The sequence below is a fragment of the Castanea sativa genome, chromosome 8 (genome assembly GCF_040712315.1).
Source record: "Castanea sativa cultivar Marrone di Chiusa Pesio chromosome 8, ASM4071231v1".
NCBI lineage: Eukaryota > Viridiplantae > Streptophyta > Magnoliopsida > Fagales > Fagaceae > Castanea > Castanea sativa.
The window spans coordinates 18,638,879-18,666,455 of NC_134020.1; the positions used below are offsets into that span (position 1 = coordinate 18,638,879).

At 40.8% G+C, this 27,577-nt stretch overlaps 1 pseudogene; it reads left to right on the top strand.

Moving 5' to 3' along the window:
* Positions 1–20,427: 20,427 nt before the first annotated feature.
* LOC142607224 (uncharacterized) lies at positions 20,428–24,110 on the top strand (annotated as a pseudogene).
* The last annotated feature ends 3,467 nt before the right edge of the window (positions 24,111–27,577 follow it).

The window sequence follows — 27,577 nt, forward strand, 5'->3', positions numbered from 1 at the left end:
ACCTCAAGCAAACTTACATGTAGATCTACGAAGAAATGTTTCCTCCTATGCCTGGCCCTTCAAAATGGGCTCAGACTGGACAACTTGCTCCTGTGGCACCTCACATATATAAACCACCAAGTAGGCCACCCAAGCAAAGAAAGAGGGATGCTGATGAACCTATGAACCCTTACAGAGCATTTAGATAGAATAGACTAGTAAAATGTAGAAAATATAAAAGGGATGGGCATAATGCAAGAGGGTGTAAGGCAGACATCACTGGTGAGACACCACGGGAAAGGAGGTAAAGACTTCAAAAATAAAAGGCTGTAAGTTATGTACTATGTAGTAAAAAATGGCTTCATCACTTACATCAGTAGCATATATCTGAAAATGGTTTTGATTGTAGGCAAGTGGAGGGGTTCCTGCAGCTAGGACCAACTTTGGATCTACTTCTTAGGCCACCTCACAGCCTCCTTTTCAGCCTGCTTTTCAACCACCTCCTCAACCACTTGCTCAGTCTCACAACATGAGATCTGCCACTTAGCCTTCACCATCACAACAAATAAATCAAGCTTCAGCCAAACCACCTAATAGTAGAGCCGGATGGTTCTCTTCCACCCAGCCAGAGTTTCACATGCCTAAAGAGACATGGGATACTAGACCAACTTCTTCATAAGGAATTGAGTTGAGTTGTTTAGTTCATAAATGGTGGTGCAAATAGGATTTTTTTAACAACTAGATCTATTTTTTCTTTTGTAGCCTTCACATGTAAATAGGAGCACTAATTGTGTGAGAACTAGAGGACGAAGTGGTGCATAAAGACTAATAAAAAAAAAGTCAATGGGTGGAAAGAGTACACATGCCAACACTGGAAGTAAAGGTAAGGGCAGGAAATGAAGTAATGGCCTCAACACCAGGTCCTGAATGTGCAGATAGTGGGGACAAGATGTTAGGCTTTTGTGAAGATCATTAATGGTTTTTTGTAGTTTTATATTAATGTTGAATTGACCAAAGGTCAAAAACAGATAATTTGTTTTGGGAAATAGGTAGATACCAATATGCACTTGGAATGTGCTTTTTGTAATTAGCCATAAGTTGTTATAGTACAATAAACTTTAGGTTGTTATGGTATAATTATATGGAATTTGTTATTATGGTATAGAAGTGGAAGTTATTATTATGGTATGAATAGATTATCGTGACACACAATTGACTAACACTTTTTCTATTAACACATAAAAACATTACATCAGTAGGCAAGTGCTATTACAATGCAAATTCATTAACACCATTGCCATATCTAATTCTACTAACTAATTAACTACTTCAAGGCAACCTCAGTATTTTCACTCCAAAAAACTCAACTGAGCCAAAACACAACAACAACATAACAATAACAAAAAAGAGCCATGACAAAATTAATGCAATCTTGCACATTCTCTCCATCTCTTGAGTAATCTTGGCTTTTTCCTTAACTTTGCATAGACAACACAAACCTTTCTCTCCCTCTCCTTGGCTTTGGCTTCCTCTTCTAGAGCTTTTTATACCATTTTCCTAGCTTCATTGGCCTTGCTGTATCCGCCATTTCCTGAGTTGCCCTTTCCTTTTCATTGGCAAGTTGGACAACACTCTGAAGCCTAGATATCCTTTCAAGAAACAAAGGCGCAATTTCATTCCCACGACTACAAGTTGGGTTATCCACCTAAACAAAGAAAGGACACTTTGGACCAACCTTATAATGGCTACAACCCAAGAATCTCCTCCCAAAATTATACAAACTCAAACTTGTTCTCAAAAAGCACACTTACTCATTGCACATATACCCACTTGAACTTGAGTAATCACCACTTGATGAAGAGATAGCAAAAAAAGTGCTTCCTGAGTAGTTCAAAATACAAATGGACCATTTCAAACAGTAAGTAGACATTTGAACAAAATCTAAAACCCTAAACGAAGTACAAACATACATGTAGACACCGCATTTTGTACCCCTTATGACTCGGGTCCCCGTTTCTCAATGATGCTGAATTCTAAGACCCAAGGTTGGTTTAGGGCCCAATCAGATGTTAAATTGACTTGAAACATGTTAAAATGAAAAATATAACTTTTAATGAGAAAATTAATCTATTTTTCAAAAAATAAAACCAAGGAAACCCTCACTATGCGTATGCAAGAATCAGCTTGCGCATGCAACTTTCTGCATACATATGCAAGCCCAATCTTGTGCACGCATAGCGAATTTCAGAAACTAAAAAAGACAAGTTTTTTACATTACTGTCGAGTTTTGAAACGAATCCCACATCGGCTAAGAGTCATTCCAAACCCTTATTTTCACACTTTAAGTAGCCTTACATGGTATATTTTAAAAAAAAAAAAAACACAGCAATCCCACGGAAAAACACTAAGATTCACTAGAAATAGTGAATCAAAGAGACAGTTTTTCACAAAACATCCTCAAGTCAATTTTCTTTTGATTAGGGCCCTTTCTAGCTTTGATCTTTGAGTTTAATATTACTAATCACTCTTTTTGTTAATTGTGAATAGATTTTTTTGAGGGGAATGGTCAAAAATAAATATTGAAGAGCTTTTCTTTGAGGTATTAGTTTTAAACTTTTCTTTTTCTTTTCCTTTCTTTTCTGCTCTTTAATCTTTCTGTCTATTTTAGTTTTTGTTGTTTTATGTTTTAATATGTTTATCTAGCTTAGATTTATGTAGTTGTATGTTTTAAAAGCATGTTAGGTTGCTAGAATTTGTGATTAAGAGCTTTGCCTTGTTTATTGTGTTTTTTGGGTTTTTAGGCAGAAACCCACGTGTGCATAATCTTGCCTGCGCACGCTGGCTTGATTATGCGCACGCAGGGTTATTCATGCATTCGCATGGACTTGTCCAGAAATCCTAATTTTATTTTATCTGATTTTGTTTTTGTTTTCACATGTAATACTTCTGTTTTAAATCATTTTTCATATATTCATGTCTTTGGCCTTTTGTTTCACATGTTTAATTGCTTTGTTTGCTTTCACATGTTAAAATTAGGGTTTTATTATTTTAATGCTATGAAAATGCATTCACATGCTCATGCATGATGCCATAGGTGTTAAGTTGCTGCAAGGTAAGTAAAGGTAAGTCATGTATTCATATTATACATGCATTTGTGATATGATCTTGCTTAGGTTTGATGTTATGATTGTATTCTTGATGCTTTGGTTGATAACATGATTCATTTTGTTTCCACTTTGATTTGATGATTCATATGTTTCTGCCTTGGATAAGATATGATGAAATGATGGTGGTAACATGCTAGAGTTTATGTTGTGCTATGCCATGCTAGATGAATGCTAGGTTGGTTGATATGTATGTTAGATGAATGTTAGGCTTTGGTTGGTAAGCATGATAGATGTATGGTTAGGGATGTTTGATGCCATGTTGTGTGTTTAGATGCGTGTTAGTGTGTGTGTGAGTTAGATACAAGTATTGAGTATGCCTTTAATAGGGTTAAGACATAAGACACAATGATGAGAAGCCAACCATAGGGTTGAGCGATTTTGGGTGACTAACACTTTCCCAAGACTGTACCTTAACTTCAAACCCATATTTCTGGTAGTAAGATCAAAGGTCCTCCCACGAGAGGACGCTATATATATAGTTCCTAGAACATTGCAAAAACTAGGTGGCGACTCGCCCTTGTGTCCACAACATATACCTTGTTTTTCTTTACCAAAACTCCAAGCCCTAACTTTGATATTCACTAAATTTGAAAACTTCAAGCCCAACGACTTTAATCAGCAAAGATTCGAGAGAGAAGAACACGATTGAGAATGATCAATCTTGTGAAAAGATTTACAAAGAGCGTGTTTTGATTCTTGTTATGTTATGTTTTGGGGTTAAAAGGTGTTTTTCTAACGGTAGAGGGTGAGGTGGGTTACGTAATACAAACGGACTTTACCTTAAGTGGAATAAGTGATACTTTTCAAAACACTAGTAGACAAAATGTTTTTGGGCTAAACCATAGGTGGACTTAGTGTAATTACCCCTAATTAAATAAAATGAATTCATTTATGGATTTATAAAAATTAGATTCATCAACCTTGTGTTATTAAAAATTATATAAAATATACATAATTTTTACCACAAATGGACTAGTTATATTATCAACAAATTAGAAAGAATAATTCGATTTCTTATGAATTATTTTATATTATCATAAGAGCCTTTTAGTACTCTTAGAGTCATCTCTGTCTCATGCTTCTCATCAATGTTGGAACCATCTTATTAGGAATAGTATAAAAAAAATAGTTCACTTATTATTGATATATAATAGCTATAGTATATGGATTATTTTTCCCCTCAATTCTCCTGACACGTCACACACATTGTTCTATCTCAAACAATGTATACATGTTTTGTTTACTAACCAATTTGATATCAGTAGGTGGGGATGACAATGGGTTGAGTTTTATAGATTGTCCGATCCAATCCGACCTTAGTAATTTCTTTATTGGTTTGGGGAAGGTTTGCATTCAAATTTCGAAACTTGTTAGTATTTGGGAAGGGTTTGGGTTTTACACGTAGGTAATATCTTTCTTTGTTTTTATTTTTTGATAATACATCAGGTTCTAACACCTATATTATAAATTTTATTTACACAAAAATTAAGATTCCTATAAACAAATGTCGGCGTACCTCTCTCTTTCTCTTGAATTTTTCTAATATTATTTTTATATAATGTTTCTCCCTCTCTTTCTTCACCACCACTATAAAATGTCTAAATAAGAAGAGAATATGAGAAGCACGATATTGGAATCCTCTAGCATAGACCGAATTCTAACTCCTTCTTACCCTAAAACCACCATCCACCATCCTCTTCCAAATGAATCATATCCTTTCTCTTTAAAACTTCTTTATATCTGGGTAGGGGTGTCCAAGCAAAACCGGGACCCGGCCCACCCGCAAAAACCGTCCGATTTGGACCGACAACCGGCCGACCCGACACCGGTGACGGGTCGGCGGCGGGTCTTAGCCTCCTGAACCCGAAAACGGCGGGTCGGTTGGCGGTTTTGAGGCTGAGAAACCGATTTTAACCAACCCGACTGTATCTATGAGGAATGTCGCCGATTTTCTATTCGATCTATCGAGAAAACAAGAACACATCTGACCGGAAAATCATCAAGACTTATTTGATCTTCGAGATATGTCGAGATCTCATCGAGATTCGACCAGATCTCGCAGAGATCGGCTTGATCTCTTCGAGATCTCATCGAGATCCGGCCAGATCTCGCCGAGATCCGGCAACTTTTAGCAAAATCTGGCATGTTTTCTCACAACCCGAAACCGACCGAGGACCGATCTGTACCCGAAGAAACTCCGACCACCCGAACCGACTCTAATCACCGGTTGGCGGCGGGTCTGGGAATGAGAAATCCGAAATGGGCGGGTCGGTTCCATGTTGGGCATAAACCCGACCCGACTCGACCCGTGGACAGCCCTATATCTGGGTCAAGAAATCCTTCAAACCCTCTTTGGTTCTTATTTTACCAATTAAATACCGAAGGTTTAGTTTTTGTCCCCCACTGTTTTATTTTCATGTACCTTCCAGTCTATTTCGTTTCCAATTTTTCATGTGTTAATTAACTTAATTTCGTGCTTCCAAAATGGTTCACAAAATATTTTGATAATTCCTTTGTTCTAAATTTCTAAAGCCTTATATAATGATTTCATATTGAGCACAATAATCTTATGTTCCACCTTGCACCATACCAAAATGGTGAATCCAAAGGAACTATTATTAATGAATTTTTTGTTTTTAATTAGAAAAAAACAAAAAAAACCCAAATATTTGTAGTGTATTTCATCGAAGATGTTGAATTTGGACAATCATATCTTTAAAATTTTGATATTTATAGCCCTTTCATGAATTCATTAGTTATGAAAAGTTGATTGGATTGTCACTTGTGAAACACAAGTATTGTAAGTGGGTTTTTTTCTTCTTTTCAGTTAGGAATTGTACAGATGGCAAAACAAGCTATTACTCTTTTCCTTTAACTCCACAAATTCTTCTTCCTCATCTACCCTAGCTATGATTCAAGCATGAGATGAGCTTAGTGACTCCCTTCAAAACCAATCATTTCATCCACATCACCTCCATTCCTTAAAATCTCACCTTAACTCCCAAACTTTTCTTCATGTTGCTGACCCATAAGGCCATAAACCAAAATTGTTCTTTCCATTGTTTACTCTCCATACATATCTCTTCCAAATGAATCATATCATCTCATTCTTGGAGCACTAGCATTGGGGGTGTAAAAACTCCCCAGTTGCTATTTTAGTAACTAAAATCTTAAAATCATGTCCATCCGAGTATATATACCCAAAAATTTTTACATCCCAGATTCATGGGATTGTAAAGAATTTTTTTTATTTTAAATTTCACACACTCTCTCTTCCTCTCACTTTTAGACTCCTCTCTTCTTTCTTTTCACCTCTCTTTCTCTCACGCTCTCTCCTCTTTTCCTCTCACGGTGAAGCTTCTCCTCTCTCTCAAGATTATCTTTTGGGCTTCAGATTAGCGTGGAGGCTTTGGGTGGGCGGGATTTAGATCGTCGTGGGCTAGTGGGTGGTCGTGTCTCGTCATGGGTGGGATTCAGATCATCGTGGGTGGGTGTAGATCACTGTGGGTGGGATTTAGATCGCCATGGGGTTATGGGTGACCATGGGGCCGTTGGTGCTCATGGGTGGCCGTGGTTTTGCTCGCCATTGGCCATTGTGGGTTTTGGTTTAGTGGTTATGGTAGAATATGGATCTGATTTGGTTTTGTTTTTATTTGAGTTTGTGGGTATGGATTTGGCAATGGTGGTTGTTGATGCTGGTGGTGGTGGTGGTGTTGCTGGTTGTGACTGTGGTTGTGATTGTGGTGGCGATGGAGGTTGGTTGTGGAGGAGGTGGCTAGTTTTGATTGCGGGTGTGTGGTGGTTGGTTATATTTGTGGTTGGGGTGTGGTGATTGGTTGTATTTGTGGTTGTGGGTGAAGAGAAAAAGAGAGTGGGAAAAAAGAGAGAGAAAAATACTTTTTATTATTTTATTAGGCAGTTTATATTATTTTAATGGGTAGTATGTAAAAAAAAAAACAGGAATGTAGGGTGTATGTAAAGTGAGTTGGTATAATAAATAAAACAGATTTTTTGATGGTAAAATAGCAACCGGTTCCCATTCCCAGATGCTACGTGCTCTTAGTCTTCATTATATAGGACAAGAAATCCTTCAAATCGTCTTTGGTTCTTATTTTACACTACATTTCATTAATTTATCAAATTTTTTTATTGTTTCTTTTTCTTCACACACAACAACCATCATCCACTATTTTTCATCATTCTCGTGATACGTAACGAAAGAATAAAAAACTAAATAAAAAATGAATAATGCTAGTGTAACTTTACACGGTTATTGTAGTAACAATGTATTTTTACGCAACTTTGTATAGTCTAATATAAGTGAATTTTGCATGGTTTTAAAAACCGAAACGGTCAAATAACTGAAAAAGGGACCGACTCTCAATTTTTCTTGGTTCTTAACCAGTTTTCAATGGTTTTGACTAAATTTTTTTTCCTGGTTTTTATCAGAACCGTTCTAGGTTGAACCGACCAATTCGCTCCCATTTTTAAGACAGTGGAATTTCGAGTTTGGTCGGCTAAAATGTAGTTATTTTTCTATTATACAAACACTAATGAAACTGCACTGGTGTGTTTGGATGACATGATTTGGACATTTGGATTTGGATGATTAAAATCTAAAAAATTTATTTGGGAAGTTTAAAAAAGGTCAAGGATTTGGATTTGACAAATCCACTAAGAATTTTAAATCTTTAAAATGTTTGGATTTGAAATACCTCCTAAAATTAATGGATTTGAAATCTCTTGATTTGAAATCTATTAATTTCAAATCCAAATTCCCAAACGCAACCTAAAAGTTGTTGGATTGGCATAGGACATGAAAGGGACAAAGGGCATCATCAACAGTGAAAAGCGAATGGGGTGACAATTCCATCCCTCAAATTGCGGGGCCGTTTGGTACGTAATTTTGAGCAACAATTTTAAGTTTTTAAACAACATTACATGTATTTCTACACACTTTTTCGCCTACACGTATTTCCAAAAGATACGTACAACGTTACTAGAAATACATTACCAAACACCCCTGCATTTTTTGACTTTAAAAACTGGACTATTGACCAATTAGATGTTAACCTGGTCCATTTTAAAATCATGGGGAAAACTCCGTTGCTCATCACTTATTTGAAGAGCTACGAATGAAGACCTGCTACAAGTTCCTTGTTCCTTGTCACAACAATACCAATTAAACCCCAAAGCTGTGGTTTTTGCCCCCACTGTTCTGTTTTCACGTATCTTCTTTTCTATTTTGATTCCAATTTTTCATGTATTAATTAACCTAATTTCGTTCTTTACACAACTTATATATATATATTTTGTGCTTCCAAAATGGTTCACAAAATATTTTGGTAATTCCCTACCCTAGTTCTAAATTCCTAATGCCTTATAGTTATATAATGATTTCATATTGAGTTACGTATAATAGTCTTGTAAGTGCACAATTACACCTGGACCCAAAGACAACTACGGGCTCAGGCCCAATGAGCCTTAAACAATGAAATTTGTAGAGTGTGAGCTTGAAATCTAGATTAGAAGTACTGAGAACTTGAGAACAGGCTAAAAGTTACAAACACTTGTAAATAATAAACGATAATTGCAAATAGACCTCCTCGGATGTGAGCCGAGGAATACTTCTGTATTATTTCTCTTTCTTTCTTTCTTTTGTTTCCTGGACCCCCCTTCTCTCTGGCCTCCACCCCCCTTAAATACTTCCTCCCCTGATACCTTTTGGACAGTGACTAGAAGTTTCAGCCCTACTGTTTAGGGGTCACTTCCCCATCAATGCGGCCAGGGAGGTAGGTGCAGAGCCTTTAATGCGGAGGTGGCAGCCTTTGCCCTTGATATTTTCTTTAACACTGGTGCATCTAGAAGGTTCAGGGTGTTCCCCTTTAACCATTAGTCTTTCCAGAGTTGTGCCTTGACCTTCATAATGAAGTCTTGAGTTCTCTTGGATCTGTCCGAGGAGAAGCTCGCCCTTGGCTGTACCCTCGGATCCTCGACGTATGGGCCAATTCGTAGAGTTTGATTCTGGAGCAGGTCGGCCCTCCATGCTACAGTCCAAAGGCCCATATGCCCATTTGGGTCCTTTTACTCCCCACAATAGCCCCTCAAAACTCTATTTTTCCTCATCCGAGGAGAAAAATGGGGTTTTGATCCAACGAAAACTTTCCCCACACGTTCTGTAAATAACTACACGCGTGAAGACCGTTTCGCGTTCCAGAGGATGCCACCTGGCGGTTTTATTTTCAAAAACGCGCGCATTTATTACCATAAGTTATACCTTGTCCCCCACGTTCAACGATGAGATGAGCATCCAACGGTCCTTGTTACTCCATGAAAATTTAGGCGGGACAAATACAATTTCGAGGCCGCTTCCCGCACGTCGTCACGCTTCGGGAACCTGCGCCTTCATTCATTTCTCCAGAGGCTAATCCCATCAAAACATCAGCAATCACCTTTTGTCTGCAGAAATCCGTTGCACAACTTGAAATTTGTAAGTTCTCATTTCTTTTCTCTTAACCCTTTTTCCTCGGACCCTGTCCTCGGCTCCTCTTATAACAGTTCTCCCTCTTAGAACTTAGTTTTTCGTTCATTTCTGATGGGAAAGTTTAAATGTCTAGTTGATACCGCCGCTGGGATGGAAGGCTTTAGAGCCAAGTATCGTATTCCCAGCGACGTAGGTTTAGAATACTGCCCGGCGGAAGCCGTGGCCGATTCTAGGAAGGCTGGAGAGGTTATCATCCCAATGGTAGCCTTCGTAGAAGGTGGGATGACCCTCCCGATGAAGCTTTGTAACCGGGGAGTACCTCCGCAACCACCGGTTGTGTCCCGATCAATGCGCCCCGAATGTTTTTAGAGTTTTGGGTAGCGTCGACGCTCTAAACGAGCAAATGGGCCTGAACCTCACTGGCATGATGTCGTCTTTATGTACGAATGCCACAAACTCAGGTAGGTTACTACATCAAATCCCGCTCCGGCGTAGTTAGGTTGATCTCACATTTTGCCCAAATTCAATAAAGGCATGAAGGATGACTACCTCATCGTCTCGGCAAGCGGCACGACGGCCCCCAGCACTTGAGTTGAGTGGGGAGATCCGGGTGCGACACCTTTGAAGTTTAACTTCCCATCCCGCTAACTCCTAAATCATCTAGGAATGTGTATTCGCATTTACTTGAGCGTTTACCTTTAATTCATTATATGTTATACGCATGCGACCGTGTTTGTTTATACGGATGTTTTTCTTTGTAGATAAGAAAAACGTACACCCACGCTTGAGCCACTGCAACGTTGCAGATTTGAATAGAGTGCTACGCTCCGAGGTGTTCGTCAGCAGAGACTTACAACTTAGGGCGGCCCACTTGATTCTGGGGTACGATCCCGTTTCCTCGGACTTCCAGGAGATCGAGAACGCAATAATCGTGGGTGACCGAAGGCGTAGGAGAATCCACGTAGCCAGACCTCACTTTTTGGCCGATCACGACATCCCCGACGCCCCTCACACCGTATTGTACACACAACCCATCGCGGCCATCCCACTCGCCGTGCACTCTCAGGCAATTGCTGTCCCAGAGGAGCGAGTGTCTTCTTCGAACACATTGGACGAGGAGATAGACCAGTTTCGGCTCGAGGACTCCCCACGACCTCGCGGAAACCCGTTTGTTATCCTTTTCGACGAGGAAGAAGAAGCAGCTGAGGCCTCTGGGATCGAAGGTTTTGTGATAGCGCGTCCAGACGACAGCTCCCTTGACAAAGAGATGGACGAGCTGAAGGGCCTTATGACAGCGAGAGGCGCAAGAGTGGCAAAAAAGGGGATGAGGGGGTCCCAAGTTCCTCCTGCCTTGCCACCACCTCCTCCTCCAACCGAGCCCAAACCTCCCACCGATGATTCTAAGAAGAAAAGAAAGGTGGATGCCGAGGGGGCTGGTGGCGAGATGCCAAATAAGCTGAAACAGCAGCCACCGCCAGCCCAGCAGTAGAAGCTGGACAAGGGTAAAGGGCGCGCCCGCTCAGTTAAAAGCGGGGAGATCAGGGACGTCGCCGAGGTGCGCCGAGCACCAGTTACCTGGTCCCCTGACTTGCGATTAGACGGCGCACCAATTCCCTGCCACTCCAGCATCAGGGCAGTCCAACAAGGCCACGCCCACCATTTAGCCGAGGTGTTGAAGCGTCCCCTTCTGCTACCTAAGGATATGGAATCCTTGGAGAAAATGGGCCAGCCGCAGCTGTTCCTTTCGTTAAAAAGGGGTTTAGCTCTGGTAAGTTCCCCCTTGCAATTGTACTTTATATTTAATTTGTAAACACGTTACCGTATTTAACCTCCTAACATTTTTGCAGTCCATCCAAGAAGTTTTCGCGGCCGAGAAGTTCGTGGATGATTCTCGGAAGCGCGCTGGGATGGAGCAAGAGCTAAGGCAAGAGGTAGAAAGGTCTCTAAGCCAGGCCCTAGCAGAGAATGGGAAACTCACGTCACAGCTGGCCGACTTGAAAAGAGAAAGAGATGGTGACAAGGCCGGCTTGAAGACGATGGAAACCCAAGTGGAGGGGCGGCGTAAGCTTCTCGGGTCAAAGAATGACGAGCTCGCCCGAGTCCACAGGGCATGCTCGACTTGGAAAAGGAGCTTACGCGGGTAAAGGAGGAGGCTCGAGCCTACAAGCACGCCTTTGGAGGCCGCGAAGAAGGCCGGCTATCGGGAGGGGGTGACCGAACGCAAGAACAGGCCGACGAGGCTTTGCGGCCTTATGCGAGAGATCTTGTCGGCAGTGCGGGGAGAGGCCATGAATGCAAGCGGGGTTCCTCAAGCTTCCGAGCGAGGAAGCCCGAGAACATTGGCTTCCCCAGACATACGGGAAATTGAAGACCCTCCTGTTATTCTTGCTTCTCCTGCCCTTTCTCTGTGGTGCAAGAACTTGTACCTCGATCCTACAAAACACGAAGGTTCCTATAAAGAGAAGGACAAGTGTGATGGCGCGAGAAGGAGCAAGTTCAAGACATGGAGCCCCTCGTTCCTTCAACGGACAAAGGAAGCAAGTTTTGTCCACCTTTGAGCTGGAGTTGAAGAATGCGAGGCGCGGCGGCTCCTCCAAGACCCCCCTGCACAAGTTTAAGGCCTAGGATAGAACCTTTTGTACTCCTCCCCCTTTTTTGTATATAATTAATGAAGAAAATTTTTATTCAACTTTCGTTCATGTTGTCTTTGTTTTACTTTATTCTTTTTGTGCTTGCCATGAAAGTTTTCAATAACAAATAGTTAAAGGGAAAACAGAATAAATAAGTATAATTCCACCATGCAAACCACTATGACTTCAAAACAGCCACATAACTTAATTTAGATATTAAATAATGTCACAGTTAGACAGCTCACATGATGGTTAAACCTTGGTAATCTGACATATTGCTTTCAGTAGGATGTAAGGTCCGAAGACCATTCCTTACAAAAATTTGTTTAACACTTAAAAATGAGGAACTTGAGATCCAAATTAATGAATGGTGAGATAATGATTTTCATAAAATGTGTGATAAGAATAAGAACGGTGACAAGATATTAAGAACAGTGACAAGGTTTGTAGTCCGAGGACTATACTTAACCAAGTTTCTGTTTGATTCTTAAGAATAGTAACTTCAAATGTTAATTTCCCCAAAGTAGGAGGTCTGAGGACCCGGCATAACTAAGGTTCTGTTTAACAAATGATAAGATATCAATTTCCACAAGGTTTGTGGTCCGAGGACTCCACTTAACCAAGTTTCTGTTTGATTCTTAAGAATAGTAACTTCAAATGTTAATTTCCCCAAAGTAGGAGGTCCGAGGTCCCGGCATAACTAAGGTTCTGTTTAACAAATGATAAGATATCAATTTCCACAAGGTTTGTGGTCCGAGGACTACACTTAACCAAGTTTCTGTTTGATTCTTAAGAAGAGTAACTTCAAACGTTAATTTCCCCAAAGTAGGAGGTCCGAGGACCCGGCATAACTAAGGTTCTGTTTAACAAATGATAAGATATCAATTTCCACAAGGTTTGTGGTCCGAGGACTACACTTTAACCAAGTTTCTGTTTGATTCTCAAGAATAGTAACTTCAAATGTTAATTTCCCCAAATTAGGAGGTCCGAGGACCCGGCATAACTAAGGTTCTGTTTAACAAATGATAAGATATCAATTTCCACAAGGTTTGTGGTTCGAGGACTACACTTTAACCAAGTTTCTGTTTGATTCTCAAGAATAGTAATTTCAAATGTTAATTTCCCCAAAGTAGGAGGTCCGAAGACCTTGCATAACTAAGGTTCTGTTTAACAAATGATAAGATATCAATTTCCACAAGGTTTGTGGTCCGAGGACTACACTTTAACCAAGTTTCTGTTTGATTCTCAAGAATAGTAACTTCAAATGTTAATTTCTCCAAAGTAGGAGAATTCAGGGACTGGCATAACTAAGGTTCTGTTTAACAAATGATAAGATATCAATTTCCACAAGGTTTGTGGTCCGAGGACTACACTTTAACCAAGTTTCTGTTTGATTCTCAAGAATAGTAACTTCAAATGTTAATTTCCCCAAAGTAGGAGGTCCGAGGACCCGGCATAACTAAGGTTCTGTTTAACAAATGATAAGATATCAATTTCCACAAGGTTTGTGGTCCGAGGACTACACTTAACCAAGTTTCTGTTTGATTCTTAAGAATAGTAACCGCAAACGCCAGAGGTACTATAACTTTGAAATGTTAACTAACAAAAGCACATTTTATTAATAATAATACATTCTAAGGTTATTTACATTACATGGGCGTGGTACAATTCTTTCATCTAGGTCTGCTAGTCGATACGACCCTATGCCTGCTACTGAAACAATGCGATAGGGGCTTTCCCAGTTTGGTCCTAGCTTACCCCAAGCTGGGTTCTTAGAAGTGCCCACAACTTTTCTTAGTACAAGATCACCAGGCGCAAGCGGCCTTAGCTTCACGTGAGCATCATATCCCCGTTTTAGCTTCTGTTGGTAATAAGCCATTTGGACCATAGCTGCCTCGCGTTGTTCCTCAATTAAATCAAGACCTTTCTCCAGGAGTCCATCGTTATTTTTCGGGCTAAAAGAACTCGTCTTGAGAGTGGGAAAACCAGATTCTAGAGGTATCACTGTCTCAGCTCCATAAGTCATAGAGAATGGCGTTTCTCCCGTGGACCTGCACGGTGTGGTCCGATACGTCCACAGAACATGTGGGAGCTCTTCTACCCATCTGCCTTTCGCATCGTCCAACCTTTTCTTGAGCCCACTGACTATGACCTTGTTAACGGCCTCGGCTTGCCCATTTCACGAGGATAGTGGGGTTGAGAATCTATTTATGATGCCAATATCACCACAATACTTCCTAAAAGCCTTCTTGTCGGGCGAACGCCATTGTCGAGACGAGTGTGTGTGGTCTACCGAATCTAGTGACGATGTTTTTGGAGGCAAACGTCTTGGAGTCAACGTCTCGATATTTGCTAAGGGTTCGGCCTCAATCCATTTAGTGAAATAGTCTGTCCCACGAGAAGCCATCTTTTGTTTCTGCGGCTCTCGGAAATGGCCCCACTATGTCCAGTCCCATTTGCGCAAAAGGCCAAGAATTTGGAGAGAGGGTTGAGAACCCCTCGAGTTGATGAATATTAGGGGCGAACCTGCGGCATTGATCACATTTTTCGGCATAGTCACGAGCCTCTCTCTGCATATTGGGCCACCAATAACCACGAGTCGGGGCCACATGGGCTAAGGACCTTCCCCGTGTGGCTTCCACAAATCCCTTCATGCGGTTCCTCCGAAGTGCTTAGTTGATTCGGGGGTGCACACACGATAAGTACGGTCTGAAGGATCGTTTGTACGGATTCTGGTCCTCGGACAACCAAAAACGTGGCGCCTTTCGACGTATCTTATCTTCTTCGGACTTGTCTTCGGGAAGGATATCATTCCTAAGAAAAGATATGACCGGGTCAATCCAACTAGGTCCGGAGCCTTATTAGATGGATGCGGGCCGCCTTGGCGGGGTAAGAGTTGGCTCTCTAGCAAATCCTCCACAAGGATAATCTGGGGCAAACCCAAGCCAGGGGACGTTGCTAATGTAGCCAAAGAATCGGCTTGGGTGTTTCCACATCTAGAGATGTGAGCTAAGACGAAGGAGTCAAATTCTGCTTGCTGATGCTTGACCTGGGCCAAGTATTCCTACATTCTTGGGTCCCTAGCCTCTATGGTCCCCGTGACACGGCCGACCACTAAGCGAGAGTCGAGAACGCATGGACTTCCCGTCCACCCATCTTCTGTAACATGGTCATGCCCACCAAGACTGCTTCCTACTCGGCTTCATTATTAGTAGCGAGAATGACGGCCTTAGAGATTTTCGAAGATAATTCCTCGGGGGATATCGGAACAAGTCCGACACTAGACCCTCTCGATTAAGTTTGCCCCATCCATATACATTTTCCAAGTCGAAGGCACTGCGACTGTGATCACACCAACTGATTTTCCATCCATGTGGGCTTCTTTTAGAGTTTCTTCTAGCAATGGTTCAGTAAACTCTGCCACCAAGTCAGCGAGGACATGGCCCTTCACCGAGGTGCGAGGCTTGTATTTAACGTCAAAAGCTCCTAAAATGGTTCTCCACTTTGCCACCCTACCAGAGTAATCGGCGCTGCGTAACACCCCCTTGAGAGGAAATTGGGTCAGAACCACTACCGTGTGAGACTGGAAATAATGAGGAAGCTTGCGCGTGGCGTGAACTATGGCCAGAAGCGCTTTCTCCAAGAGCAGATAGCGCACCTCGGCCTCATTCAAAGACTTACTAACGTAGTAGACTGGTCTTTGCACCCCGCTTTCATTCCTTATAAGGACCAGGCTGACCGCGTGGACGGCCACTGCCAGATAACCAAATAAGACCTCGTCCGCCTCGGGGCGAGACAAGATGGGTGGCCGAGAAAGATATTGCTTAAGCTGTTGAAAAGCTAACACGTAGTCCTCGGTCCATTGAAACCCTTTCCATTTATTCAACAATTGGAAGAAAGGACGGCATCGGTCAGCTGACTAAGAGATAAACCTATTCAATGCAGCAATCATTCCGGTCAATTTCTGGATCTCTTTTGGGTTCGGCGGTACAAATCTGAATAGCCTTGACTACTTGTTGGGTTCACCTCTATGCCTCTGTGAGTAATCATGTATCCCAAAAACTTTCCGGACCCCACGCCAAAAGAGCACTTTGAGGCGTTAAGGCGCACCTTGTACTTTCTTAGCACTTGGAAGGTGTCGGCTAGATCTTTGACGTGTGAAGGTATTGTTTTGCTCTTCACCACCATATCATCTACATACACCTCAATGGTCTTCCCTAGTTGCTGTTCAAACATTCTAGTCATCATTCTTTGGTAGGTAGCCCCAGCATTCTTCAAACCGAATGGCATGACCTTATAGTGGTAGTTCCCTGTTGGAGTAATGAAAGCAGTTTTCTCCTGATCCTCCAATGCTAGTGGAATCTGATGGTAACCCTGGAAGGTATCCAAAAAACTCATTCGAGGATGTCCGACAGTGGCATCCACCGGTTGATCAATACGCGGCATTGGGAACGAATCCTTGGGGCGAGCCTTGTTCAAATCTGTGAAGTCCACACATACTCTCCCACGTTCCATTCTTCTTTTTAACCACAACCGTATGCGCCAACCATTCGGGGTAGAAAACTTCTTTAATAGCCCCGGCCCTGCTTGAGTTTGAGCACCTCTTCCTTTACGGCCTCGGCATGCTCTTTGGAAGAACGCCGAGGTGGGCGCCTTCTCGACACTGATGGCAGGGTTGACATTCAAATGATGACAAATGAAGTTGGGATCTACGCCTGGAGCCTCATAAGGGTCCCACGCAAAAACATCAACATTGTCCTTCAAAAATTCCAACAACTCCATCTTCTCCTGGTGTGGCAAACGTATGTCGACTTGGAAGAACCTCTTTGGATCATCGGCTATCAGAAACTTCTCTAATTCCTCACAATGAGCCTCCTCCTGTCACCATTCCGGGTGCATCGGGAGGCTGATAGTTGCTATAAGTCTTTGGTGGTCGAGCCAAAGACTCGGCTTCAAATGCAGTGCGGCAACGCTGCGGCCGATATACGTGCACGGCCACCGATTGGCTGCCGAGGACCTCTTCAACACATTCCCCAGGGAACTTAACCTTAACATGCAAGGTAGAGGAGACGGCTCTAGAGCGTGCGGCCATGGCACTGGCGAGGATGGTGTATATGGGGAGTACGCGTCGACTATAATGAAATCCACCTCAGCCGTTTCGAGCCGGATTGAACGGGCGAAACGGATCTGTCCACTTCGGCACAACGGCTCCCTTCGAAGCTTATAAGTGGCGAGTCATAAGGAGTAAGATCTTCCGGCTTCAATCTCAACCCTTAAATAGATCGGGGTACATGATATACGCACCGGCCCCGATCTATCATCACCCTCCTCGCATCATAGTTCCACATCCTAAGCGCCATAACTACGAGCATCGTCGTAGGGGTTGGATAGTCCTACCTTATCCTCCTCGGAAAATCCCAAGACGAGGCAAATTTAACTTCAACCTCTTCGACACTGCGGCAGGCTCCTCGGCTTTGAGGATGTGTACCATCACCACAGTGGGACCCGAGCCGGTCCGCGGGTGCGGCAAAAATAACATTAATTGTTCCTAACGCCGGTAGAGATGAATTATTCCTCGATTGTTTGAGCCAGATTGGCCTGCCCAGCTAGGTTGGCACAAGTGCCTTTGCTTCGATTTTCCTTCAGCGACAAGGCACTCCAAGTGGTTCCAAAGGGTCTGACAATTCTCGGTAGTGTGGCCCACATCCTGATGGTATTGGCAGAAGAGGTTCTGATTCCTCTTTGTGGGATCTCCTGCCATCTTGCTAGGCCACCTGAAGAAGGGCTCCTTACGAACTTTCTCCAGCAACTGATGTACTGGTTCTCGGAACACAGTGTTCACGGCCTGAGGTGCTGCCGAGCCGGACTGCCCAACGTAATCTCTCCTCGGCTTGTTATTGTGGTACCTGTCCGACCTGAAATCCCTTCTCTCCTGCGGGATAACCTTCTCCTTACCCTTTCCTTGCTGTTGGTCTTCCTCCACTCTCTTGTACTCGTCAATACGGTCCATGAGGCGACGTATGCTGCGGACGGGCTTTTTAGTCAAAGACTTTCTCAGGTCGTGATCAGTAGGAAGACCTACCTTAAAGGTATTGAGCGCCACCTCATCAAAGTCGCCATCTATTTCATTAAACATCTCCCAGTAACGGTCGGAGTATGCTTTCAATGTCTCCCCTTCCCTCATGGTCATGGATAACAGCGAGTCCAATGGCCGAGGTACTCTGCTACACGTAATGAACCTCGAAGCGAATGCTCTAGTAAGCTCTCCAAACGAACCTATAGACCCCGACTTAAGGCCGTTGAACCACCTCATAGCAACAGGTCCCAAGCTAGAGGGGAAAACTTTACACATCAGGGTCTCATTGTGAGAGTGCACCGCCATCCTCTGGTTAAAGTGACTCACGTGCTCCACCGGATCAGTCCGGCCATTGTAGATGGTAAAGGTGGGTTGAGTAAACCTCTTGGGAAGCCTCCCCTTCTCAATCCTCCGTGAAAACGGAGATTTGGAGAGTTGGTGCAACGCCCGACTCATAGCATCGTTCCCTAAGCCCCTAGAAGGAAGCTTCTTGCGTCTGAGAGCTGGCTGGTCGTCCTCCTCACCAGAGGACATTGCACTGGTGGGTGAGCATGACCTTGAGCTGTAGCTACCTCCCCGTACTTCCTCTGAGGAAGGATTAGATGAGGACGGTGAAGACCTGCGTCTAGCGCGGCGTAACTTTCTCTTCAAACGATTAATCTCCTTCTGCATGGCTTTAGCACCATCCTCATGGGTGGTGCTACCCCCACCATGAGTATGGCTAGCCCCGGGGTACTCTGTATGGACACTTCCTTCACGATCCCTTCGATGCTCAAGACGCTCGAAAAGATCCTCCGGTTGTGATCCCTGTGACTCCGCATAGTGAGAACCCAGGCTTGCCATAGTATCCCAACTCCTTCTAGACTAGATTTCCCACAGACGGCGCCAATTGTAAGTGCACAATTGCACCTGGACCCAAAGACAACTACGGGCTCAGGCCCAATGAGCCTTAAACAATGAAATTTGTAGAGTGTAGGCTTGAAATCTAGATTAGAAGTACTGAGAACTTGAGAACAGGCTAAAAGTTACAAACACTTGTAAATAATAAACGATAATTGCAAATAGACCTCCTCGGACGTGAGCCGAGGAATACTTCTGTATTATTTCTCTTTCTTTCTTAAAGGTTACAATTCTTCTTTCTTTCTTTTGTTTCCTGGACCCCCCTTCTCTTTGGCCTCCACCCCCCTTAAATACTTCCTCCCCTGATACCTTTTGGACAGTGACTAGAAGTTTTAGCCCTACTGTTCAGGGGTCACTTCCCCATCAATGCGGCCAGGGAGGTAGGTGCAAAGCCTTTAATGCGGAGGTGGCAGCCTTTGCCCTTGATATTTTCTTTAACACTGGTGCATCTAGAAGGTTCAGGGTGTCCCCCTTTAACCATTAGTCTTTCCAGAGTTGTGCCTTGACCTTCATAATAAAGTCTTGAGTTCTTTTGGATCTGTCCGAGGAGAAGCTCGCCTTCGGCTGTACCCTCGGATCCTCGACGTATGGGCCAATTCGTAGAGTTTGATTCTGGAGCATGTCGGCCCTCCATGCTACAGTCCAAAGACCCATATGCCCATTTGGGTCCTTTTACTCCCCACAAGTCTTATGTTCTACCTTGCATTATACCGAAAGGGTGAATCCAAAAGAACTATTATTTTTGAATTTGCTATTCAATTTGAATAAAAATGCTGTTTGCATTGTTGATTTTTCAACTTAGATTAAAGTCCTTCCTTTCTTGAGCAATTTCTTCTCCAAGCTGTAATCTTTGCTTTCTAATTTATTAAGTTGTTTGTTTTTTGATTTAAAAAAAATTGAATAAAAAAAGAGTAGAAAATATTATTTTGACCCTTAAATTTTATAAAATGTTCTATTTTAAGTCATCCTTTCCTTGTCTGGTGGTTTACATCCTACTGTGGCTTAACGGAATCCTGACATACTCTAGTATTGAGTATTGACCTTAGAACGAATCAATTTACTTAAAAAATTATGAGCGCATGGCACACAGTGATTGGCACACGTGGAATAAAAATTTTCGGTGAGACAAAACTAGCACCAACTCCTAAACCCAGTTGTGCTGCGTTTAAAACTGAAACCCAGAGACGAGACGAGACGTCACAGACACAGTTCCACCCGCAACCTGCGACGGAGTGCTAAGTCTAAAGTCTAATCCCTTTCTCTTTCGCATTCTCTGTTTTTTTTTTTGGATAAAACTTTGAACCGAAGCGGCTTTGGAATTAATTATGGCACAAAGGAGTCATTGCCACAATCAACCTCTAGGGAAGATCGGTGTTATCTCACTATCCCTCTCCCCTTTTGGCAATGGGTTATTTGTGTAAAGCTAATCCAGAGGAGAAAGGTCAGCAATCTTCATGTTGTGCACCGCCAGAAAAGCACATTCCTGCTGAACAAAAACAAATTAATTTTATTTATTTAAGGGCTTATGTGAACCACAAGGTGTATTGTATTGTATTGTATTGTATTGTAAGTGAGTTTTTTTTTCTTGTTTGTTATTTTCAGTTAGGAATTGTAAAGATGGGGATGGCAAAACAAGCTACCACTCTTTTCCTTGAAGAATGGCTGAGGAGCGTTAGTGGATGTAGCAGTAATGTTAACTCCACAAATTCTTCTTCCTCATCTGCCCGAGCTATTATTCAAGCATGGGCTGAGCTTAGAGACTCCCTTCAAAACCAATCATTTCATACACATCACCTCCAGTCTTTGAAAACCCTCCTTAACTCTCAAACTTCTCTTCATGTTGCTGACCCACAAGCAAAAATTGTTCTTTCCCTTCTTTCCTCTCCATGCACATCTCTTCCAAATGAATCATGTCCTCTCTTTCTTAGACTTCTTTATATATGGGTCAGGAAATCCTTCAGACCCTCTTTGATTCTTATCAATTCTGCTGTGGAGGTCCTCTCTCACCTTTTTAGTGCTCAATTTGATTCTAGGAAGTGTCCTCTCTTACTATCCGAAGGTGTTCTCCTTCTGGGTGCGTTTGCTTTTGTGCCTTCTTTGTCTGAAGGCTCTAAAACTGTCTGCTTGGACATGCTCTGTAGGCTGTTGGAGGAGGAGTACCAATTGATTGGTTCATATGGAGAGCTTATTTCGGATGTTCTTGCAGGGATTGGGTATGCTCTATCTTCTTCTGTGAATGTTCATTATGTTAGAATTTTAGATTCTTTAGTGGGGATTTGGGGCAAGGAAGGTGGGCCTTGTGGTAGTATTACTCATGGGCTCATGATTCTGCATTTGGTTGAATGGGTGTTGTCTAGTTTGATCAATTTCCGTTGTTTTGAGAAAATAATTGTTTTTGCCTGCGAGAGTTTAGAGATTTCAAAGGCTAACTATGTCCCATTTGCCATTGTCATGTCTGCGGCTGGAGTGTTGAGGGTTCTCAACAGATCTAAAACGAATGGTCTGGGGCTAGAAACTGTTTCCAAATTAAGGGGCTCTGCAGAGGACAGGGTAGAATGTTTTGCAAGAGATATTATTTCTAGAAGTGGTGTTATGAATGCAGATAATGATCCCACATGCAGTCTTCTACTACAGTGCATTTCATTGGCACTGGCTCGAAGTGGCCCAGTTTCATCCTGTGCCCCTCTGCTAGTGTGCCTTGCTTCTGCATTGTTGACCGCAATCTTTCCCTTACGGCATTTATATACAAGAGTACGTGACTTCTCACATAGAAATTCAGCTAGACTAGGGCATGATGGTCAAAAAGCATTTGGAAAGTGTTCTTTTTAAGGAAGCAGGGGCCATAACTAGTGTTTTCTGCAATCAATATGTTTCAGTAGATGTAGAGAGTGAGGGTGTGGTGGAGAATCTTATATGGGATTACTGTCAAGATATCTACTTGGGGCATCGACAAGTAGTTTTGATGCTTCGAGGTAAAGAGAATGAACTAGTTGGGGATATGGAGAAAATTGCTGAATCTGCTTTCCTTATGGTTGTACTTTTTGCATTGACCGTCACGAAGCACAAGTTTAATTCAAAATCCACCCAGGAAACTCAGTGGGATGTATCAGTGCGCATACTAGTTTCATTTTCTTGTTTAGAGTATTTTCGGCGTATTCGTTTACCAGAGTATATGGATACAATTCGAGGGGTTATTGTGAGTGTTCAAGAGAATGAGTCTGCCTGTGTCTCTTTCGTGGAATCTATGCCCTCTTACATGGACATGGCCAATGGAACAAGTAGGGTTGTCTGCCATTTTAACTGTATTTTTCATGATTAAATTTTTATTCTCCACTTTGAGGTCCCTAATGACCCCCCCCCTCCGCCCCAAATTTTATGTGTAGACATTGCTAAGCTTGATAAGATTTGATTGTTGTCTTGTAGAGTTTTCCTTGTCTCAAAAAGTGGAGTATGTATGGTCCAATGATGATGTGCAAACTGCTCGCATATTATTTTACCTACGAGTCATTCCAACTTGCATTGAACACGTTCCATACCTTACACTTAGGAAGGTTGTAGTTCCAACTATGTTCTTGTATCCTTACACAAAACAACTCAATTTTTATAAGAATGTCAGCTTTTATATGTCATGGTGAACATTTTCCTCCTTATTACAAACTCAATTAGATACATGGGACATCCAAATGGAAAAGTTGCTCAAGCCTCACATTCCATGTTTGCGGCATTCATGTCCTCAGGGAAGGATCTTGTTCAGGGTGAGAGACTGTCATTAAAGGAGCAGCTTGTTTTCTATTACATGCAGAGATCTTTGTCGGTATTGAAAGCAATTAAAACGATATTAATCAAACATGAGCTTGATCATCAAAGGTTGGATACTCTGTTTTTTGTTGTAATGTAGGGATATCCTGCCATCACTCCTTTTGAGGGTATGGCTTCTGGGGTTGCAGCCTTGGTCCGAAATCTTCCTGCTGGAAGTCCTGCCATATTCTATTGTATTCACAGTCTTGTGGAAAAAGGCAGCACACTCTGTGGTGACATCTTTGCTCAGGAGGTTGATTTGTTGAGGAACAGGCAAGGAGATTCAGATGCTTGCAAAAAAATCCTAGAGTTGCTTCTATGGCTTATTTCCCTCGTTGATATACAGGTCATTTTATTCTTTTTATTTTATATTTGCAATTTCTCATAAAATTCCAGTTGAGTCTCCCCTTCATTTCTGTTTACCATGTTTCTAGCTTAATATTATTCCATCTCAAACAATCATTATGGTGTGCTAAAGGTTTCAGAGGAAGATATTGCAATTGAACTGAAGCTATATATAGCAAATTTCAGATGTAGGTAGTGTTCAAAATAGAAGTTGTGGAAAGGACTTACAGCATCTTGTCTATTCCCTCCCACTGTTCAACTTATTTAATATTTGCATTTGTGGATTTTTCCAGGTGCTACCGAACTTGATGAAGCTGTTGGCACAATTGATCATCCAGTTACCAAAATATGGTTCTTCATGAGTTATATTCACAGGTTGCAGAGTCTGATGATGTTACACGTAAGCTGACTTTGGTTTCATGGCTGCAGTCACTGTCTTACCTTTGTGCTCAAGCTACAAGTGGAAGTGCCACCTCCAAAGGGGTGCAAAAAGAAGTGAACATGACTTCTGCACGGAGCACAGACTCATTAAGCCTTACTAGACTAAATGCACGACTTTGAGGTGCAGATTTTGGATTCCCCTCCTCTCCTTTTGATGGACTTTTGTACTTTAATTCTTTAGTGCTTCTAGTACTTTATATCTCAGTATGATTTCAGGAGTGATATATAGAAATATGAACTTGCATCACTTATATTCTTATTCACCTCACTAATGCAATAAATACATAAATCACTTGTAGTTTCTATATGTTTATACTTTCCCACTCAGCCCAACAAGTTAAAAAATGATGATCTACATTTATTCATAATTATATACATGAATGGTTTTTCTTTGTGTGTTCAGTTTGTGTTCTGGGATTAGTATTTAGCATTTCCTGTGCCAACCTCTAGAAACCCAGAACTCTGAGGATATAAATTTGTCAGTTTGTGGGTATAAACTTGATTTATATATATATATATATATATATATATATATATATATATATATATGAGTTTATTGCAAATTGAAGTCATACCTTGTAGAGGGAAGATCTGAACTTAGCCATCTTGTAGACCGTCTTTACTTGCAGATAAAGACTTGAATATAAATATGGCTTTCTTATCTTGCTTTTCATATTTCACTTTTGAGGAAATTTATACATACTAATGCTTCAATTTTTTTTTTTGATTGAAAATATTTCACATTTTTTGGTTTTAGGTAGGACAGAAAATAAATAAAAGTTAACAAAAAAATTTAACAATTGGTCAACAAAAAATCAACCCTTCTCAGTGGAAAATGTTTTCTGCTTTTTATCAGCACTAGCAGAAATCATTTTCAGAACAGAACAGAGCATGGGAACACAAATATTTCTCTCGACAGAAACATGTATCTTCCTTTTCTCTCTCGTCGCCATCTCTGTTCCCAATGGTAAACTCATTGTTCCACTCTCTCAGTCACTCCTGAACAAAAACACAACAAAAAGCTAGCCAATTGTTGTGTTTTTGTTCTGATCTGTGCATTTTTTGTTCGGATCTGGGAATTCTCTCTGTTATCTTGATCTCTTAGAGACTCACCCTCCCAAAGTATTATTTCTGAAAAAATAAGTTTTCCTTTTCTAACGCCTCGGCATTTAGTGCTTGCAAATGATGACGGCCACAGAAAATTATTGGTTAATAATCTGTTCTTGTTGATTGGGGGAATAATTAGCATGCTCGTCGTAGTTTATACAAGCTGATGGAGAAGTTCTAATTAAACATTGTAATAAAAAAAATATATATATAGGGCATATGATGGAAAATAATGAGTGCATAATAAATGAAGGAATTATTAAAGTTTTTTTTTTTTTTTGAGAATGAGGAATTATTAAAGTTGATTTCGTATTTTTGCTGAATCCCATTTTTCAATTAAAAGTGTTTGTCTCATACTATCAGATATTTTGAAGTATCTTGTAGGAACAGATGCAAAGTCTCTATATGTCACTGGGATGGGAAATATGTCAAACTATCCAATTTTATAGGACAAAGTTTAGTTACAAAATTGATTGTAGTATAAGACTATAAAATTAGTTGTAGCTTACTTAATATCTTTTTATTGGTATGAATTTTGACAAATTCACTATTGGATTACTTCTTCTTCTTATATTCTCCATGCTTGCAAAATTTCTAGAAAATTAAAGATCAATAGCTATGTCATTAATAAATGGTTTTAATTGCAAATTTTTGTAGTTTAAAATTATGCATAAAATATAAGGTTATAGATCATATAGTAAATAACGTCCGATTAATACAAAAGTTTACATGTGTATTAAAAGTGTAAAAACATACAACTCAACGGTTAAATTTTCAAAATATGTAGTAATGTTTATATTATTGAGTAAAATTGTAGCCTTATACTACAACCAATTTTTTAACTAAACTTTGTCCATTTTAATATCAGTATTCCTTGTGCTTTAGACCAATGGGAAAGATAATGCATATTTGGCATTTGAAAGAGCTTTTTGGGTGGCCTATTGGGGTTTAAATTCTTGACAACTCTGAATCAGTTTTGTGCAATTCCAGTGGGGATTTGGGGTCTATCTAGTAAATGTTAAATTTTGGATACTATCACATGCCAAGGTTGTTTTGTGCAATTCTTATCTTGGGTGCTTGAGCTGTTTGATATAGTGAGGTTTGTTAAAATATTTTCACAAGCTGGCTTTTGCCGAAAGAGTCTTGGAGGCTTAGACTTAGTGGAGCTATGCTTTGTGATTTGTGGAAGATTGCTTAGTGCATATGCTATGAGAACCTGTCTATTGATTTTAACTTCCACATTCAACACTCATCATCATTTTTTGTTCCATCTGATGTTTTCAGTGTTGATTTAATTTCATAATTTGTTTCCACCTTTTCCCTGCTTATGTATATTATCATTATTTAAATCAGAACTGCTTCATGTTCGCAAAGTAAAAAGATCAGATCTAAAGTTCCAATATGATAGGTTAATGGAATTACGTTTGCTAATGACTTTCTTTTGCTTTGTCTTTTGTTTTTAACTGATTTATGCGGAAGTTCAGGTATTCAAACAATAGAAATAAAATTGCCATTATGCTCACCAGAAGTGTTTGTGTCTGTTTGAGAATGACTTATCTAACTTTTTGCTAAAAGTGTGTTAAAATATATTTGTATTGTAAATTTTTTGAAAAAGTGAGAAAAATGCAGGAAAAAGTGAAGTTTTAAAAATCTCATAAATGTTAAAGGATGAGCTTATAAGCTAATGTCAAACACATACAAATTTTTCTGGTTTTGCTTTTGGAAAGGTTGGCGTTGCAATTTCAGCTAAAAAAGAGCTTTAACCACCACCCCCAAAGCACTTTTCAACCCCTCCAAAAACTAAACCAAACAGGCCATTCTTGGACATTTCACTAAAGAGCTTTAAAGGGGTCCTTAAAAGCTGAAAACAATTTTAAGGATTCGTTTGATTGGGAGATGGAAAAGTGAGAGGATAAAATATATTTAAATTTCTCTCATTTGTGTTTGGTTGGGAGAATGGAAAAATAATTTGTTTGGTTGGGGAAAAAAGTGAGAGGATAGAAAATATTGTTTATATAAATTTACTTTTATGCCCTTACAACATAATATATAAAAAATAGGCTTAAATGCACTTTTAGTCCCTACATTTTGGCTTTTTTCCATTTTAGTCCATACATTTTAATTTTACCACTTTTAGTCTCTAAATCAATTAACGCATTTCATTTTGGTCATTTCCGTTAGCCCACTAATGGAAATTGCTTAAGTGGCAAACTGAGTACATTGCTAACATATTAAATGCTGACGTGGCCAATTAAAAAAATAAAAAAAATTAATTAGCATTTAAAAAAAGCCATGTTGGCTTCTAAATAATAAAAAAATTTATTAATCAATTTTAACGAAATTAAAAAAAAATTAAAAACAATAAAATGCATCAATTCAGATCTAATTCGCTACAAACACAAAGAATACACAAGAACACAATCACAGATTTAAACATCAACACAAGAACATAAAGCGCAAACCCAGAACCAAACACAAAAAACACAAACTCAACGCAAAACATAAAGCACAAACTCAAATCACAAACACAAAGAACACAATTACACAGCCCACCCAAACCCAGACTACACCTTCGCCATTTCCTTCCTCAAAACCCAAGCTCACTCCCTCGACCTCCAAACACAAACTCTCCATTTCACGGCATAACTAA